The following is an 18,730-nucleotide window of genomic DNA, read 5'->3' on the forward strand; positions in this document are numbered from 1 at the left end:
CACCAATCAACTGTTACACCATGGAGTGGTGATAGATACCAGGTTGTGCGAGGTCTCCCTTTCCCAGGAGCATCAGGCCAGTATAGAGAGCTTAGTGAGTCAGATCCAAGCAGAACAAACAGTATTCTTGGCCCTTCTCTCACAGCTCCTGGGCAAGATGGTGTCCTGCATATCAATCGTTCCTTGGGCACACCTGCATGCCCAAACCTTACAGTGGTTTCTTTTACCATACCAAAGGCCTGGCAGTAGCAACTCAAATGCCAGAGTTTGGGTTCCACCAAAGGTTCTTCGATCCTTCCATTGGTGAATGTCCTGAGCCATAACCAAGGGATGTACTTTCAAGGAGCCCAGCTGCTTGACTATCTCCTCAGATGCCAGCCTCTCCAGCTGGGGTGCCCACCTCGAGTCCCAGATGACAGAGAGGCGGTGGACTCAGGCAGATCTGAGGACCGTATCAACTGGCTGGAGCTCAGGGCAGCACACTTGGCCCTCTGGCATTTCCAGGACACTGTTTCAGGTCACCATGTCCTACTTCTGATGGACAATGTGGCCACCAAGGCGCACCTCAATCAACAAGAGGGCACGCATTCCAGGTCCCTCATGGGAGAGGTTGGATAATTAGGACTCTGGGCAGAGAAGAATCGTCTCTCTATCAGAGTGGAGCACATCTCCAGGAAAACAAATGTGCAGGTGGACTGGCTTAGCAGGGCAACAGTAGACCACTCAGAGTGGTGCCTGCATTCAGACCTCTTCAGGGAGCTATCGGCCATCCAATCCTGGACTTGTTTGTCATTCTGGTGAACACCCAGCTGCCAAGGTTCTACATCAGATTTACTACACCAGGAGTGGAGGGGGTCAATGCACTTCGCAGCCCATGGCCTCGAGGGCTACTATACACCTTCCCTCCTCTTCCCCTTATTCCAGGAGTAATCAGGAAAGTGTTAGTGGAGAGGGCAGAGGTCCTGCTATTAGCTCCCCACTAGCCCAGACACCCATGATACGCAGATCTGGCGAGTCCATCAGTATTCACAGACAAGTGGCAGGTCTATCCATGGTGTTCGCATGTGGGAATCTGGAGTCCCTCACTCACCACCTGATTGTGTGCTGCTTTATTAGAGGTGCAGCTAACCTAAAACCTGCTGTGATGCACAGGTACCCCACCTGGGACCTGCCCAAGGTACTACAAGCCCTCACCTCTATGCCTTTCGAGCCATTACAAGCAGCCAGTCTGCACTTCCTCACCTTCAAGGTAGCGTTCCTCATGGCCATCGCTTTAGCCAGATGAATTTCCAAACTGGCAGCCCTCTCTACCTTTGCATATTTCATTTGAACAGGGTGATCCTGGGGTTGAACCCCTCCTTTCTCCCCAAGGTGAATTCCTGGTTCCATAGGGCACAGAGGTAATCTTGTCAGACTTCTGTCGAGGGTTGACCCACGCCCTGAGAAGAAGTGGCACACCTTGGACATTAAGAGGGCCCTCTGTACTTACATCAAGAGGACAGCCTCTCTTCGAAAGACTGAATCCTTGTTTATATCTTTCCAATCTTCTATGCTAGGTAACAAGGTTACACCATCGACCATAGGCCAGTGGATATGGGCATGTATCACCAACAGTTATGAGCTTCAAGCTCTTCCAGTACCCAGGCAAGTGACAGCCCATTCCACAGGAGCACAGCCACGATAGCTGCATGGGTGACACAGGCTTCTATCGAAGAGATCTGTAGGGCGGCAACATGGTCCCCCCTGTTAGGGATAACATTGTTTTACCCTAACTGTTTTGGGTAAAGATAATAAAATGATGAATCATGGTTTGTCAGATAAAGTGTATGTGACTTTAAGCTAAAGGAATGTAATTAAGGGTGCAGCTGTAAAAGTACTATATAAGCAGCAAGGCACTCTCTGGCTCTTACTGGCTGGCTTATTGAAGACTGCATTCTTGCTGGATTGGGGAGGAGAAGAAGTGTTGGATTACTTTGAAGATATTTCTCAACGAGAGAATATAAGTTTTGGACAGATTTATTATATGTGTACTGACACTGGCTATTCAACACGGACTTTGCAATTAGAGTATCCTCGACAAGACTTGACTGAATTTGGTATATGACTAATGGACTGTTTATAATGACTATGCTATAATTCTTAAATGGAATAAACTATAATTTTTGATAGCACAAGCGTATCTGTATTTTTACTGCGTGTTAACGAGAAGGTTTATCTCACACATTTACCTGTCTTCCTATCTGACTTCGCTGCACATTCTGTTTAGTTTGTTTTCCTTAACACCCGTTGGGGAATCCAGGCTTAACACCCCCCATCACTGTTCATCTGGCACTACAAACTGGATGCCTTCACTTTGGCTAAAGCAGCCTTCGGCAGGCAGGTACTTCAGAAGGTGCATATGGACTTGGGAACTCAAGACCAGACTGCTACCCACCCTTAGGACAGCCGGCTTTAATATGTCCCATTCTTGGATTTTCTTGTCAGTACACTGGAGAAGGGACATTGGTCTACCTGATACTCTCCTTCTCAGTGTGCTGAGAGAGAATCCAACTCCATCCTTGCAACCATCTGGTCCAAAGTCCAGGAGTGGCCAGAATCAGCACCAAAATTATATCTGGTAAATGGCTACTCTTTTGTCAAAAACTGGGACTCAGACAGGCAGAGGAGGCATGGCTGAACTTTGACAGTCTCAGTCTCTTGGATTCTTCTCTCAGCACACCGAGGAGTGTATCAGATAAGACCAACGCCCCTTTTTGTAGTGAGCAAATTAAATCCGGGTTCTTTTTTTTCTTTTTTTTGCATTTTTATCTGTCCTGTTTTAAGAGGGCCTAGAATGTCAGTTCTCTTTTCCAAATGAAATCATTTCATATCATTAGCCAAAATTTGATATAGAATCTTCTCCATTGCACATTGAACACTTCAGACAAACCATTTTCAATGAACCTTCAAAATATTGTGATATTATCAGCCAGTTGACAGTTTTTTCCTTTTAACCCACGTTAGTTTCTCAAGTAGAACATATTTTTTTTCCTTTAGGAGAATCTACTTCATTTCTTCAAAAAGAAAAAAGAAAAAAAAACCTGAGTATCAAACAGTAAAAAAGATTCTGAACTATAATCACAATAGAAATTAAATGTTCTTTCATGAAAGCTTTAGAATTTTTATGACAATCCCTTAGTAATATCCAAGCCATTATTGAGTTAACAGACTCATGATGGTGCAGAATTCATAATGCAGCATTTTAAAGGTCAGAAAGCCTCCATTAGTTTAAAATTCACATGGCATTTTGATTTGAATGAAGTTCTGAAATTGTGTACCGACCAGCTGAAAAGCTGGCCCTAAGGCAGAAGAGGGGAACTTATTTCAACCACCAAATCATTTTCAAGGGCTTATTGTTGGATGGATGCCAGGGAAGAGAGGACCCCTGAAAATGAGATTATAATTATAAGCATTGTTTTACTGGTATGCAAGGTGACATTCAAGCAATGGGCACATGTCCGCCCCGGGACATTGCCACTCAAACAAAAGCCAGGTTGGTGAACTACATTAAGCATCTTCTGCCATGCAGCAACTTAGAAGAACATGGGATAGAAGCTCCACCTTGCATCTGACTTGCTAAGCAAGGCCTATCATCACATGCATTTTTCCTTTAGCAGTTGTAGCGTAAAGAAGATAGAAAAGCTTGGCTTCATAATATATCCACTTTAAAAAACAAAAATTATGGGGGTCATCCAACCACCTCCTTTCTTCTTCATATTTCCAAACCCTATTGAACAATAGAGGTGTAAGGATGGGTAGGAGATTTACTTCAAGATCCCCTTGAAATTAGCACATCTTTGGATTAGAGCTTGAGTCCAGTTTGCTTGCAGAGAAAATTTTCCTTTCAATAATTTTCTTTGAGATGCAAAGACCTCAATCATTTCTCTAGATACAAAATCTCAAATTACTTAATAAATATCAAAATTTCTAAAATTATTTATCAATTAATAATAGAAGTTGAAGTAATGTTACAGTAACTCTTTTTAAAGTAAAGGTTTCAAATGTGGATCTGAATATTATAAAGTTAAAAAAACAAATTGATACTATAGCAATATTAAGCATAGCTATAGCATGTTAATAAAAAAAAACCTGTCTCTGAAACAAACAAGTGAGATAAATCAATCAAATCAAACGTTAAATCAATGCTATGATATAAGCAAATTACACACTAAATCAAGGAGAAAAAAATTACTAGTGTGGTAAGAAACACATTATGCACATTCTTAAACAATGTTATCTCTGCTGATCAATCTGGATTTATAGCTTAAAGAAAATATAGCTCAATTAGGATAATAATTAAATAAACATACTACATTAACTGTACCAGAATTCTGTTACCTGTATTATCTTTCCTTTAAACGTTTTCAAACATTTGACATATTGGAAGGCAAATCTCTTTCTTAAAAATGTTATTGGAAATGAAATTTTAACTTATATTTTATTGATTATTTCCATAATCAATTATATTGACTGTCACATAGTAATTAGCATTAGTGTATTAATTATCTATTTTTCAAATAAATAGGAAGACCACACAGGGATGGCAATTTTTGTCTATTTTACTTAGTCTTACAATAGACACATTACTATAAAATATTAAGGAAAAGATAAGAATATCTTTTCAGGTTCAAATATAGAAAAGAATATTAGACAATTAATTTGTTGCAGATGATATTCTTATTTCTCTTAAAAATCCAGTTAGAAATATATCTCAGCTGCAGTTTGAATGAAATAAATTACATGTACTAACAGATTTAGAAGCTAATTTTGATAAATCATCTACTACATTAATTAATATTGATAAAGAATTACAGAAACAGTTCCAGTGAAACATTGGATTTCATACTGCTCCAGGTGAAGTTAGATATTTAGGAACAGCAATTACCTTATTTATGCAAAAGACAGGTAACCTTGAATTTAGGGTGGTTATCTTCCATCCAAAAATAGTGGGAAAGTGGGGGTGGTGGAATCAGACAAAGCCTCTTAGTAGTAGGGATCTTCCAAACATTCAAGACTTCTGTCATTGTACCCTACAACAATAAAATGACACTACAAATATGCATTCCTCTCCCTCCTTCCAACTGAGATTGCGCATGCATGCACATACATGTAGATTAGATAAGAGGTCAGTAGAAAGATGGAATTAACCTAGTTACAGTTGAAGAAGGGAAAATAAATGAACCAGAAGGGGAAAATAAATGGACCAGGAATGAAATTTTAAAAAAGAACCTTCTTTACATGTTACTGAAAGTGTTAAAATTAATCATCATGGAGTCCTTCTCAAGGAATGCTAATTTTCAAAACAGCCATTCAACAAAGATGACAACTGCCATTGATTCATCTATTCATTTGTTTTCAAAGTTAGTTTTGATTTTTAGTGAATTCCCTTCCTCCACCCACAACTAATTTTTTAGGAGAAAAACATTTCTTCCTGTAGATAAATATGACTTGATAAAGAACTGGTGCCAAAGAAAATTAAATAGAATTATTGTCATAATAATAAAATAATAATAATAAAATAATAATAATAAAATAATAATAATAAAATAATAATAATAATAATAATAACAACAACAACAACAACGATGATAATAATAATAATAATAATAATAATAATAATAATAATAATAATAATAATAATAATAATAATAATAATAATAATAATAATAATAAATTGTTGGGGGCAATATGCTGACTGTAAACCATTTAGAGAGGGCTGTAAAGCACTATAAAGAGGTATATAAGTCTAAGTGCTATTTCTTTTGCTATTGTTATAAAATAATTGTTTAAAATTATTATTTTTCCTAAAATCCTCATTGCATTAATTGCTAGTTGGTTTTGTATATGAACAAAACAATCTTTTATACACAATTATTAAAACAAAGATTACAGAAGCTGTACAGTAAGCAAAAAAATGTGTATTATTATTATTAAGAGTAGAACTAAAAGGTAGTTATTGGAACCCCTTCCTGGTTCTTAAAGAAATATCCGCCATCCTTCATTCCCTCATATGAAAGCTCTGTTCTTAGGAGATGAAAAAGAATGAAAAATGCTAGAAATGTTATTGTTATAGATCACTGATTTTCAATACTTAGAAACATTAAGGTGTGTGGACTTCAACTCCCAGAATTCCCCAGAGTTAACATCCACACATCTAAAAATTCAAAAGTTCAAAAAACACTGTTGTAGATGAAAAGAGTATAAAAGATATGAGTAGACATTTTTGTACAAACAAGATGATTAAAATAAAATTAGGGATTAGGAAAAATTAGGAAACTGAATTAAATATTTGGTAATAAAGGAGTTAGGATTAGGGTGGAAGGACATTTGTGGTGGCTAAGGCAGGAAATGGGAGGGAAGGGAAGGGTAAAAGTCAGTGAAATGTATCAGACTAAAAACTGCAGAGTTGTGAGATGGAGATTCATTCCATTTATCTCATCTGCATTTGTTTTCTCTGTTACTTGTAAGAATAGAAATGCCGTGAGGTTTTGGTTCTACTAAATAATAAAGGATTTGGAGGAACATCCAGAAAAACATGGAAGTTCTGGGTTTTTCTGCCTCATGCATAACCCTAGTTAAATGCTTTTTTTTTTTTTACAAGTTTTTGAAGTGGGGGGGATAACTGCTTCACTTCAGCTTTCTTAGCAAGATTTTGGAAGTGGTTTTCTTTTGCCTGTTTTCTAGGGCTGAAAGAGAATTTCAGGGACCCTGGGACCCTGCAACCATCATAAATACGAATCACTTGCCAAGCATCTGAACTTAGGTCGTATGACCATAGGGATGTTGCACTGGTCATAAGTGAGGAAAATGATAATAAATCACTTTTCAGTGCTGTTGTAACTTTGAACGGTAGCTAAATAAACTGTTGTAAGTATTGAAGTTAAGCTTCGTTGCGCCTGCACTGCACCTGCCCAGAAGGAGGCAGTCCAAGTAGAAAGACTGCTTAATTCTTCAAGGGCCAGGACTTCACTTCCACCAACATGATACATTCTTCACTGTGAACTGACAAAATTTTGCTTTCAACAAACATTTTAGACTTGCTTTATTCCTTTGACTATCTCTTAATGATTATGGAGGTCATTGTGTTATTGTTTTGTCCAAAAAAAATCACAGTAAAATGGATAAAAATACTATATGGAAGTAATTTTGCCATTGTTCTGCTCTGGGAGGTTTTTCTAAAATATTCTTAATAATAAATCTGTAATGTCTATCCCTGCATTCTCTCTGGTCCTTCAGATTAACAAAGTTGCAAGGGACCTTGTAGGTCATCTAGTCCAACCCCTCACCCAAGCAGGAGACCCTACACCATTTCTGGCAAATGGCAGTCCAGTCTCTGCTTGAAAGCTTCCAGTGATGAAGCTTCCACAACTTCCGAAGGCAAGCTGTTCCGTTGTTGATTGTTCTCACTTTCAGAAAATTTCTCCTTATTTCCAGGTTAAATCTCTCCTTGTTCAGTTTCCATCCATTATTCCTTCTCTGGCCTACAGGTGCTTTAGAAAACAGCTTGACCCCTTCTTCTCTGTGGTAGCCCCTCAAATATTGGAACACTGCTATCATGTCTCCCCTGGTCCTTCTCTTCACTAGACTAGCCATGCCCAGTTCCTGTAACATGGTGCTACATGAGCACCTCTACATAGGAGTTTTGGTTATTTGGGGACATTCTCATGTTTAGTGAGACGATGGAGGAACACATCAAACTAGTGTGGCAGGTCTTGAAAAAGCTCCTTGATGCTAAGTTTGATGCTAAGCTGTCAAAGTGTGAGTTCTACAAGACCGCTCTAGACTACGTGGGCTACTGGGTGTCCAATGAGGAGATTGAAATGGACCCAGGAAAAGTTAAAGCAGTACTAGACTGGCAACCCCCTTGCACCCCAAAACAGCTTCAGAGTTTCCTAGGGTTTGCCCACTTTTACTGGCAATTCATTCCCACATTCACTGAGATAGCTCTGCCACTTATGGAGCTGTTGAAAACAAGAGGAACTGACTCTAAACCTAAGTCCAACCAGCTTCTGACCTGGACTCCTGACTGCCAACAAACGTTTGAGAAACCAAAAGGATTATCCTCCAAGGAACCAATCCTTTGGCATCCTGACCCTTTGTGGTGCAAGCAGATGCCAGCGATGTTGCAATAGCTGCAGTACTCCTACAAGAAAACTCTCTAGGCCAACTGCAGCCCTATGCCTACATGTTCAAAAAACTCACCAACACAGACTGTCAATGGGCCATATGGGAGAAGGAGGTCTTTGCTGTCAGATGGGCCCTTCTTTCTTGGAGACACTTCTTGGAAGGCAGCAAAGTGACCTTTGAAGTCTGGACTGTCCACAAGAACCTAGAGGCATTAAAGACCCCTAGGAAGCTATCCCCTAAACAGGTCCATTGGGCGCAATACTTTAAGTGGTTCAACTTTGAGTTGAAGCTTATCACAGGAGAGAAAAACAGATTAGCTGATGCTTTATCAAGAAAGCCCCAGTTCAATAGCCAACAGGAGGAAATAATATATGCAGTCATTCCTCCTTCGTAACCAGCTGCTCAAGTCACCACACAGAGCCAAGCCTGGAGTCAAGACAACAAAAAGGAGGATGCAATTACTGCGGCACTTAAGTCTGCACTCCCCATGGATCCATAGTTTAAGGACAACCCAACACGCTAACCCTATGAGATGGATTAGTATGGAAAGAGTCAAAACTGTATGTCCCAGCCAGCCTAAGGCTACAGGTACTGCAGCACAGGCATGACTCTCGGCTGGCTGGTCACTTTGGATTTTTAAAAAACCCTCCATTTAGCAAGGAGGCAATTTTGGTGGCCAAAAATGAAGGCAGACGTGGAAGACTATATAAAAAGCTGTTCCACCTGCGTGGCTAGGAAAATGAGGCCAGGAAATCCGCCTGGTCTACTCCAAGCAGTGGCCAAACTTAACTGGCCATGGGAAGAGATAGCTATGGACTTCATAGCTGAACTTCCAGAGAGCGGGGGAAACACCATAATTTGGATGGTGGTGGATCTATTCTCCAAGCAAGCTCATTTCCCCGTTTGCCCTGGATTACCCTCAGCTAAAAAATTGGTGAGAATGTTCATCAAGCAGATTTATAGACTGCACGGAGTGCCTTGCCGGGTCATTTCCGACTGGGGAGTCCAATTTACAGCAAAGTTCTGGAGAGAGTTCCGATGATCCATTGGATCCTCTCAAGGACTGAGTTCTGCTTTTCATCCAAGCAGGAACAGGGCCATGAAACGAGCAAACACTCTGGTGGAGTGAGATGTTACATTGACTACCAACAAGATAGATCTTCTACTGTTCGCAGAAATGGCGTACAACAATGCAGTCTATAGAAGCACCGGATTGAGTCCTTTCCAAATCACTAGCGGGATGGATTTTTTGCCCATGCCTGAATTTCCTAGAGAGCCTCCATCTTCAATGACCTTAACCAAATGGATGGACTCACTAAAGCAGGGGTGGGAGAATTCCAAACGTGCCCAAGCCCAAGCCACACAGAGAGATATAAACGACAGGCAGATAAACACAGCTTGCTTCAAGCCCCTTTTAAAATGGGAGTCTGGGTCCACTAAATATCTTAAATTAAGGTTACCCGCCAAAAACTAGGTCTGAAATTCTTCGGACCGTTCCCCATTGTGAAAGTAATAAATCCAGTAATGGTAAAACTAAGCCTTTCCCGCTTATTAGGAAAAGTATATCCTGTGTTTCATAGCAGCTTGTTAAAGCTAGCCACTTGCTCCCAAATATAGCTAAGGTATCAACTTGCTCTTAAGCCAATTGCAGTATAAGGGGAAACCCATTATGAAGTAAAGAACTCTAGGTTACGTATGGGTCATTTACAGTATCTAATACATTGGAAGGGGTACCCTTTGTCTAAAGCCACTTGGGTAAAAAGCTGGAATGTGAAAGCGGATAGGTTGATGAAGGAGTTTCATGAAAAATTCCCTGATAAGCCAAAGGGCCTCCATTTGGGGTGGGGGAGAGGTGGTTAGATTGTTAACCCCTAACTTCCTGTCACTTGTCTCATTTCAGGATGTTCTTTTCCCTTGAGGGGAGGCAGCCTATCAGCCCATAATCCCTCTTGAGACAGACTAAACAGGGCTGCCACAGTGGGGGATGGGAGAGCTGTGGGAAAGGGAGAGTAGCAAAGGAAGCATAGAAACATATTTCACATGAGATCAAGGATGGGTTGCTGGCACCTGGAAGGGGAGAAACCATAGTTTGGTGGCAGCAGAGAATGCAGATTGGTTGGATCTCATAATGTGCTTGTCATTGAACAGGGCAGGGTGTGAGTTTAATGTGTGTGAGGGAAAACGTGGGATCTCAGATTTGGGTTTTCCCAGATATGCCAAGATGACTGCTCTAATAAATTCTTACTTTGATGGACTTTGTCTCTGGAGATCTTAATTGTTTTGAGAGTTTCCTTGGAATGCTGACAGCTGCTTCATTTTGCCTCTCCGCTCACCTCGCTTCAATGGGCCTGCAGCCTTTTGGGTAGGCCTTTCGAGTGCAGCTGGGCTTCTCTCAGCAGACCAAGTTCACTATGGATCATTTTCCTCCTGTTTCTCCAATCTTTCCTATCCTTTTCCTTTCTCCACTTTTTTCTTTCTCTATGATTTATTCTATGATTTATCTTTCCCCCTCCACCTCTCCTCCTATCATTTATTTTACTTTAATAGCAACTTTTCTCTCTGCAATGTAACTATACTTCCTTTGTTGCTGTCATCTTGGAGAGATCTTGCTGCCAGGCACCTGCTCTTTCTTCAGACATGCTGCTTGAATGTCCCCAGTTGCTGATTCTGAGGAAGTCCACACCTTTTAAGGGAATGGATATAAGGGGATATTTGGCGCTGCTGTACAGATGACAATTTCTGTACCAAAACTGGTTTTTGACTAATGAAAAAGTATGCTTGCCAAAGTCTCAGTGGCAGTCAGTGATTAAGTCAACAAAAGGAGCAGGAAAAGATTTTGCATTTGAAAGATCTACTTTATGAGAGTGTAATTTCCTGTTTATCTTTTTTTTTCCAGGAAAAAAAATAGTCATCTATTTGGCATGATTCCAAAGTAAGTCTTTAAATCATAATTACAGTAAATTTAATAGACAATGTTATTGCTGTTTTGTACAGCAAAGCTGTACATCACTAAGTAATTGGCAACAGATGTGGATCCCTTCCCCCACAACTCCAATTAAAAAAGTCTAATTTTAAAAAGATGTATTTCTGAAGAAGCCTTCTTTAAGCTTATACATTCAAGAGATCTATCTCTCCCTACTTAAACATCTCCATAACTGATATATGGTTTCCCTTTGTGGCATTCACTTTCTATCAGCATGAAGTAGGTCTGGTCTATCTTTCTAACATAAAACTGTGCCTCCAAGAAAATGTGAGACAACTGTTATGATTGGAAAAAAGAGCCACACATTTATTAACTATAAAAACCTGCAGATAGCATAAAGCAATGTACAGTATAGGCACCCAATAAGTAACCCCTTTCTCACTAACCGCTAAGCAAAAGCTGCTTGGCCTAGTGCCCTAGGTCATATGCAGGGCTGAACTGCTGGGGGTCGCAGGGGTTCGTGAGAGCCCCTAGCTAAGATTCTGTGCAGTTCAGAGAACCCCCAAATCCCACTCCTGGCTGGCCCCTCCCCGCCCCTCCCAAGAGTTCCCACATGGCCCGTTTTGGATGCAGGTAAGTGCAGGGTGCGCGCAGAGGCTCGGGGAGAGCAAAAAACAGGCCTCCCAAAGTTCAGGAAGGCTCGTTTCTGGCTTCCATAGAGCCTCCGGAGTCCAGGGAGGCCATTTTCATCCTCCTGGAGGCTCAAGTAAAGCCTCTGGAGCTCGGTGAGGGCAAAAACACCCCCATCATGGTGCAGGAGGCTGACTAGGCCACACCCACCATGACCACGCCCACCATGGCCATGCTCACCTAGCAACCAGGCAGAGACCCCCTTGCTAAAATTTTTGAAGCCTGGTCATATGTCTTTAAATTGGATTGTTTTTAAGCAACCCTTCCTAAAGGCCAGACGAGGGTCCCAGTTTATTCTACTCAGCCTCATGAATCAGGTTTGATTACAAGCAACCTGGCGGATGACAAGTGAAATGTCACTTGCCTCATGAAGGCAGGCAATAATCTACCTGGGTTCTTGTGCCACCAGACACTGAGATTCTTGCCCCACCTGTAGAAAATAGTTCAGGGAAGGCTGCTGCTGCTTCTAAAGACAAAGCTGAAGAGTTTGGAGGCATTTTCAAAGCTTCATAATCTCATATCTACATTCAGGCAGAAACAAGTTGAAATATTTTTGTTTGGACAACCTTCTAAACAAAGTGAGCCTATTAAGCAACCAAACACAGGGGTTCAGTCTTCCATCCTTGCCCATCTCAAGAGCAGCCAGCCTGAAAGTTTGAAAGTCAAGAAACATCTTCATTTGAAGGCTGAGTGCACTTGCTTGATCTGGTACATTATTTCTATAGAGCATGTGATGACACATTTTTGGATATGCAAATATTTTTTAAACTGCCCAAAAAGAAAATATGCAAATTTGGACTAAACCACGCAAATGGAATACTAATAGCAATAAAAATACAACAACCCAACTGAGCATGTGTAATCACCTTCCTCCAGTACTGTAGTTTTGTCCGCTGGAAAATTAATTCTGATTATCAAGAACTGGGGAGGAGCAAATTCAATTCAAGCACAAAGATAACCAAGTTGGCCTAAAGAGGCTGTCTTTATGTAGCAATAAAGACAAGCACTTAGACCAGAGGTCTCCAAACTTGGCAACTTTAACACTTGTGGACTTCAACTCCCAGAATTCTCCAGCCAGCATAGCTTAAAGTTGCCAAGTTTGGGGACCCCTGACTTAGATTTATATACTGCTTCACAGTGTTTTAGAGCCCTCACTAAGAGGTTTGCAGAGTCAGCATATTGCCCCCAACAATCTGGGTCCTTATTTTACCTACCTTGGAAGCATGAGTGGCTGAGTCAACCTTGAGCCTGGTGATAATCAAACTGCCAAATTGCAGGCAGCTGGCAGGCAGCAGAAGAATTCTGCAGTACTGCATTCTAACCACTATGCCACCATGGCTCATTGTAGACCCTGAGCCTAAAATAAGGCCTGACTCTCAACATCTTTAAAGCAATGCAATACCCTCCCCAGAAGGAAGCTATTCAAACCTTAGTCCAAGAGGACTCAAATGCAGTTGTTCTTATTGAAAAAGTCCCTTCTCTGTCCTGTATAGTCAGTGCAAATTGCTGGATGCTGCAGCCAGTAGATGACTTCCTTTGCTTGCTGTGTGTCTTTCTGCTGCTCTGTTAAGAAGTTACAATCCACAAAGCAGAGCAACCAAGCAATGCCATACCCCACCCCCCCCAAATCAACAATTGTTATGTTATATGTTATTTCATTTTCAAAGCTTTCAGAAGAATATTCAGAAGCTTAATGTCAAAGAACATTAAAAACATTGAATACTCACTTGAATCAGAATATTATTTCTTGCAGTGCTTCATTAGTTATGCTTACTTCCAAGATATGCAAAAGAATATCTTATACTTTTTCAGTAAACAGGTTTTATTGAACAAATATAGTTTATCTATCTTTATTGCTCTACTGGGTGAGTCAGGTAAAGTATGGAGATACTTGCTTTTTGCAGCATTTACCTGGAGGGTGATTTTGCCAGTTTCACTTGTTATATGACTAATGATTTCTTGTAGGTCTTCCTGAGTATGGCCATATCAGCAGCAAAGGTTAAATCTATCGTTATTGAATCATATGACTCTGTAACAGTATCATTGGTCTTTCTATCCAATGCTTTTTTCGGAATATGATTCATGCATATATAGTGGCAAAAGGTTATCACCTTAATGAACTCCAGTTGAAATGAAGGAGCATTGACTGTCTGTACTCCCATAATGGGCTTGGATGATTCAGCATATTTTGAGTGATAGTACATCTAGAATTTGATGTTGTTAAAATACCAAATACCAAATTGGAACAAAGAGATTGTGAATTCCATCCTCTGAAGCATAATGGCAGCTGGATAATTTTGGAGCAGTCACCCTCTTTCAGTTTTAGGAATGGAGCAAGGGCAAACCACTTCTGAAAAGAAGGAGGGGGGGGGGTTGAAGCCTCGCCCAAATGGTGTAATGGTGCATTAGCAAAAGCTAATCAATAAAGATATTAATAAATTAATAAATGCTATGTGTACTTTTTTGACAAAACACAAAATGTAGTTTCAGTAGATGCTAATTTGTGAATATTTGATCAAAGCAGTTATGCCCAGGTTTAAATTCAGCTTGTTTTTCTGTAGTTCTTTTATTTATTTCAGATAGGAGGCAATTGAGAAATATTCTTTCCATAATTTTGTATTCAATATTCAGCAGGGAAATATCTCCGTATTTGCTCCATGAGGTTTATTTCCTCTCTTGGGTAATAGAATGATAACTGACTGCTATTTCAGTTCCCATATTTTCCTAATAAAACTTCAAGTTTAAGAACCAAGGGAATCCTGGGAGTCTTATATATTTCTGGATCCAGCTAATTTCATCCTGACAACTTCCTATTCTTCAAGGACTTTTGTATTTCATCCAGTCCTGAAAGGAGTATATTGATTTTTTTAAAAAAAAAATCTGAACTGTATTTAATAATACTAGTATCCAAAGTTACTAGAGTTGGGTGGTTTACAAGTTCCATGAAATATTTCTTCCATTGTTCTACATCCCTACCTTTCTTTTTTCTTGTTACACAAAATTCTGTCATTTTCATCTGTGATAATATAATTAACAGGTGCTTTATATTTTCTTGCCAGTTCTTTCATAAGATAAAATAGTTTTTTCAAGCTATCCTTTTCTCTTGTTTTCCTTTGATTTGACAATTGTTTAACCACATCAAGACTTTGTGTATTTTCTTGGTGTACCTACTCACCTTGATGGTAGTACTATGAATAACAATTCTCACTTTAGATGAGTAGGTCTAAAATTATAGAGTGCTGTTATCTACTTGGTTTTGTATGTCTTTTGAAATTATCAAGAGTATCTGATGAATATTGTTTTTTATTCCATCCAGTAAAGGGCTTTGAGCTTGCTTATTATTAGTTATAATTAGTTGTTTAATTTGTTGTGACCAACATTTACTATTTAATTGAATCAATTTTTATTCTAGCACATTTTAAGAAAGCCAGTTTGATCTAGTGATTAAGGCACCGATCTAGAAACCAGAGGACTGTGAGTTCTAGTCTTATCTTAGGCATGAAAGCCAACTGGATGACTCTGGGCCAGTCACTCTCTCTCAGCCCAAGTATCTCACAGGGTGGCTGTTGTTGTGGGAAAAACAGGAGGAGGAAGAGTTACTGCGCATGACCAGTGCCTTGATTTATTTATAAAAATAATAAAGGTGAGATAAAAAGAAAATAAAGTGATAACATTAACATTTACTCTGACCAGAAAAAAAAAAATTAAAAAAAGTTTTATTTGGGTTTTCACAAAACATAATACAAATATTATTTTTTTGAGAACTGCATGATCCCAGGTTATCACTTCTCCATACAGACATAAACTCGGTTACATATTCATCTTTATATTCTATTCCATATCTTATAATTATTTTAGCATTTTCAATTATATATTTTTTTCTAAGTTTCAATATCTAATCATTATATTTATACTTTAGTCTGTCCTGTTTCAATTTCAAATTCTCTTTCTCATAAAGCAAGTTTTTCCCTGTAGTTACTAACTGAAGTATAACACCTTTGTATCTTTTAATTTTTATCCATTCAAATCTTATTTAAAATTGGATTTATACCTTTACAATTATAATATTCAATATCTAATCTCTATTTTATAACACATAACTCTTGCCCATCCGATTCTGCTTGGTACATTCCATTAAAAATACACACGAAGTTCATATATGTATGTATGTATGTATGTATGTATGTATGTATGTATGTATGTATGTATGTCTATACATACATACATACATACATACATACATACATATATTCGTAGATTTTCACAGGTACAGGTATGTAGGTCTAGGTGTGTTCGGGTCTTTTCCCATGTAAGATTAAGAGTATCTTGGCAATGTTTCAGCGAGGTCCCACTTGCCATCCTCAGGCTGGTGCTTTCGGCTTTGTGCCAGTGCAAGCAGTGTGTGATCGGAGCTGCTGACTCTCTCTATATACTGGTGGGGGGTGCTGGTATGCTGGGCTGGTTGGCTGCGCTGCTGCCTCTTGATTGGTTGATGGAGTTGATGTTGGTATAATGGGCTGTGTGATGGCCTTGTGAGTTTTGTTGTGGAGATATCCTGGATCTTGTGCTGTAATCTCCTGGGTCGTTTGTTTTGTAGTGATCTTTTTTCCATTAGCCTCTCGTGTTTTAACAGCTTGGGTAATGGGTTGTGTGATGGGCTTGTGAGTTATTTTGTTGTGGTATCCTGGGTCCTGCGTTGTAATCTCCTGGGTCGTTTGTGTTTTGATCTCTTTTCCATTAGCCTCCTGTGTAGTAATGGCTTGGGTAATGGGTTGTGTGATGACCTTGTGAGATTTATTGCTGTGGTATCCTTGGTCTTGTGCTGTGATATCCTGGGTCATTTGCTGTGTTGTAACTTCTTGAGTTCTTGTGGTGTAATTTCCTGAGTTTTCTGATGTGATGTCCTGAGTGGGTGGCTGTGATGTAGCATTCTGGGTTTTAGTCTGGCTTCAAGTTTGGGGTCTGGGTCTGTGTTCTTGGTGTGTGTCAGCATGTTTGGTTTTGGGGTCGGGGGGTGCTACAGCTGGTGAAGCAGCCGTGGTCTGTTTTCTGGATGGTGGTTGTCCTTCGTTTATAGGATGGGCTTGGGCCTGGGTCTGATGAGGGGGATTGGCGGTGGTATCCCGCGTTGTTTTGAGTCTGGTGTTGGTTTTTGTGGCTGGGACTCGTATGTTGGTGAGGGCTAGCTTCCAGATGTCTGGTAGGCGGGAGGTATCATCCCGTCCATTCATGTTATGGGGGTGTTTCTCTATCTCGATGGCTTCCCTGATTATTCTCTTGCTGGAGTGTTCAATGTTGGATATTAATTTGATTCCTTTGAAATTAATTTCATGTCCTGTGGCTTTAAGGTGCTGGAAGAGGGAGGAAGTATTTTCTTCTCTTCTGACTGCGTTTTTGTGTTCTGCAATGCGTGCATTTATTCTCCTGTTGGTTTGTCCAATGTATGTGGCTGGGCAATTGTTGCATGGTATTTCATAAACTCCTTGGTTTTCTAGCTGGATCTTGTCTTTGGGGTTTCTTAGGATGTTGGCTATTTTTTGGTCAGTGCCGCAGGCTGTCCTGATATTGTGTTTGTGGAGAATTTTGCTGATTTTGTCTGTGGTGCCTTTGATGTAGGGGAGGAATGTGATACCGTTGTCTTGTTCTGTGTCTTGGTGTTTGGGGGGTATCTCTTTTTGGATTAGATTGGTGATAGTGTTTCTTTGGAATCCATTGGAAATTAATACGTTAGTGAGGGTGTGTAGTTCTGTTCTCAGGTGGTCTTTGTCAGCTAGGCGTTTACTTCTGGAGATGAGGGTCTTGGCTACAGAGTTGATCTGTGCAGGGTGGTGATGGGATTGTGCATTTAGGTAGTGGTTGGTGTGCTTTTTTTTCTGGTAGATGGTGTGTCCTAGGGAGCCATTGGGTTTTTTGTAAATTAGGACGTCCAGGAAGGGAAGTTGGTTGTTGGTTTCTGTTTCCATGGTGAATTGTAATTTGGGGTGTAGGTTGTTAAGATGTGTGGGGAAGTTGTCCAGTTTTTCTTTCCCATGTGGCGAAATTACGAAAGTGTCATCTACATATCTGAGCCAGAGTTTGGGTTTGTGTTCTGATTTGTCTAGAGCGTTGGTTTCAAAGTGTTCCATGTATAGGTTTGCGATGACGGGTGAGAGGGGTGATCCCATGGGTGCTCCTTCTATCTGTTTGTATCTCTGTCCATTGTGGATGAAGTATGTGTTGGTTAGGCAGTGGTTGGTCAGATCTAGGATGTGTTTGGGGGGGTTGTATTTGTTTTGGATGGCTGTCAAGGCTTCTTTGATGGGTACTTGGGTGAAGAGGGATATGACATCAAAGCTCACAAGTAGGTCACTGGGTTGTAGGTTTTGTTTCTTTATTGTTTCTATGAAGTGGAAGGAGTTTTGTACATGTGAGGTGATGGATTCTGTGTAGGGCTGGAGTTGTTTGGCAAGAAATTTGGCAAGATTCTGTAGAGGTGAGCCTATGGAGCTGACTATGGGCCTGAGTGGTATTCCTTCTTTTGTATCTTGGGGAAGCCATAGAGCTTGGGGCATCTGGATGATTTTTCCCTGGGGATGATTCTCTGCTGGATCTCTTCACTGATGGGAGACGCTTTTATTTTGGATTTGATGGTTTTTTCCAGGTAGGTGGTGGGGTCAGTATTCAGAGGTTTGTAAACGGGGTCTTGGAGTAGGTTGGATAGTTTGGAGTGGTAGTCCGATGTGTTCATTACGACTGTGATGTTGCCTTTGTCTGCTGGGAGAATGACTATGTTGCTGTCTTTCCTCAGGTTGGTGAGTGCTTTTTGTTCTTCTCTGTGTAGGTTGCTTCTGGGTGGGTTGCTGGAGCAGAGGATGTTGGTGACTTCAAGTCTGATTTTGTTGGCTGCATCTGGGTTGATTTTGGTTAGGCTAGCTTCAACTAGCCTTCAACTCCACATATAATGTTTTCAGT

Source organism: Notechis scutatus, chromosome 1 (genome assembly GCF_049901735.1).
Source record: "Notechis scutatus isolate UNSWTSFEM ecotype Mainland chromosome 1, rNotScu1.2, whole genome shotgun sequence".
NCBI lineage: Eukaryota > Metazoa > Chordata > Lepidosauria > Squamata > Elapidae > Notechis > Notechis scutatus.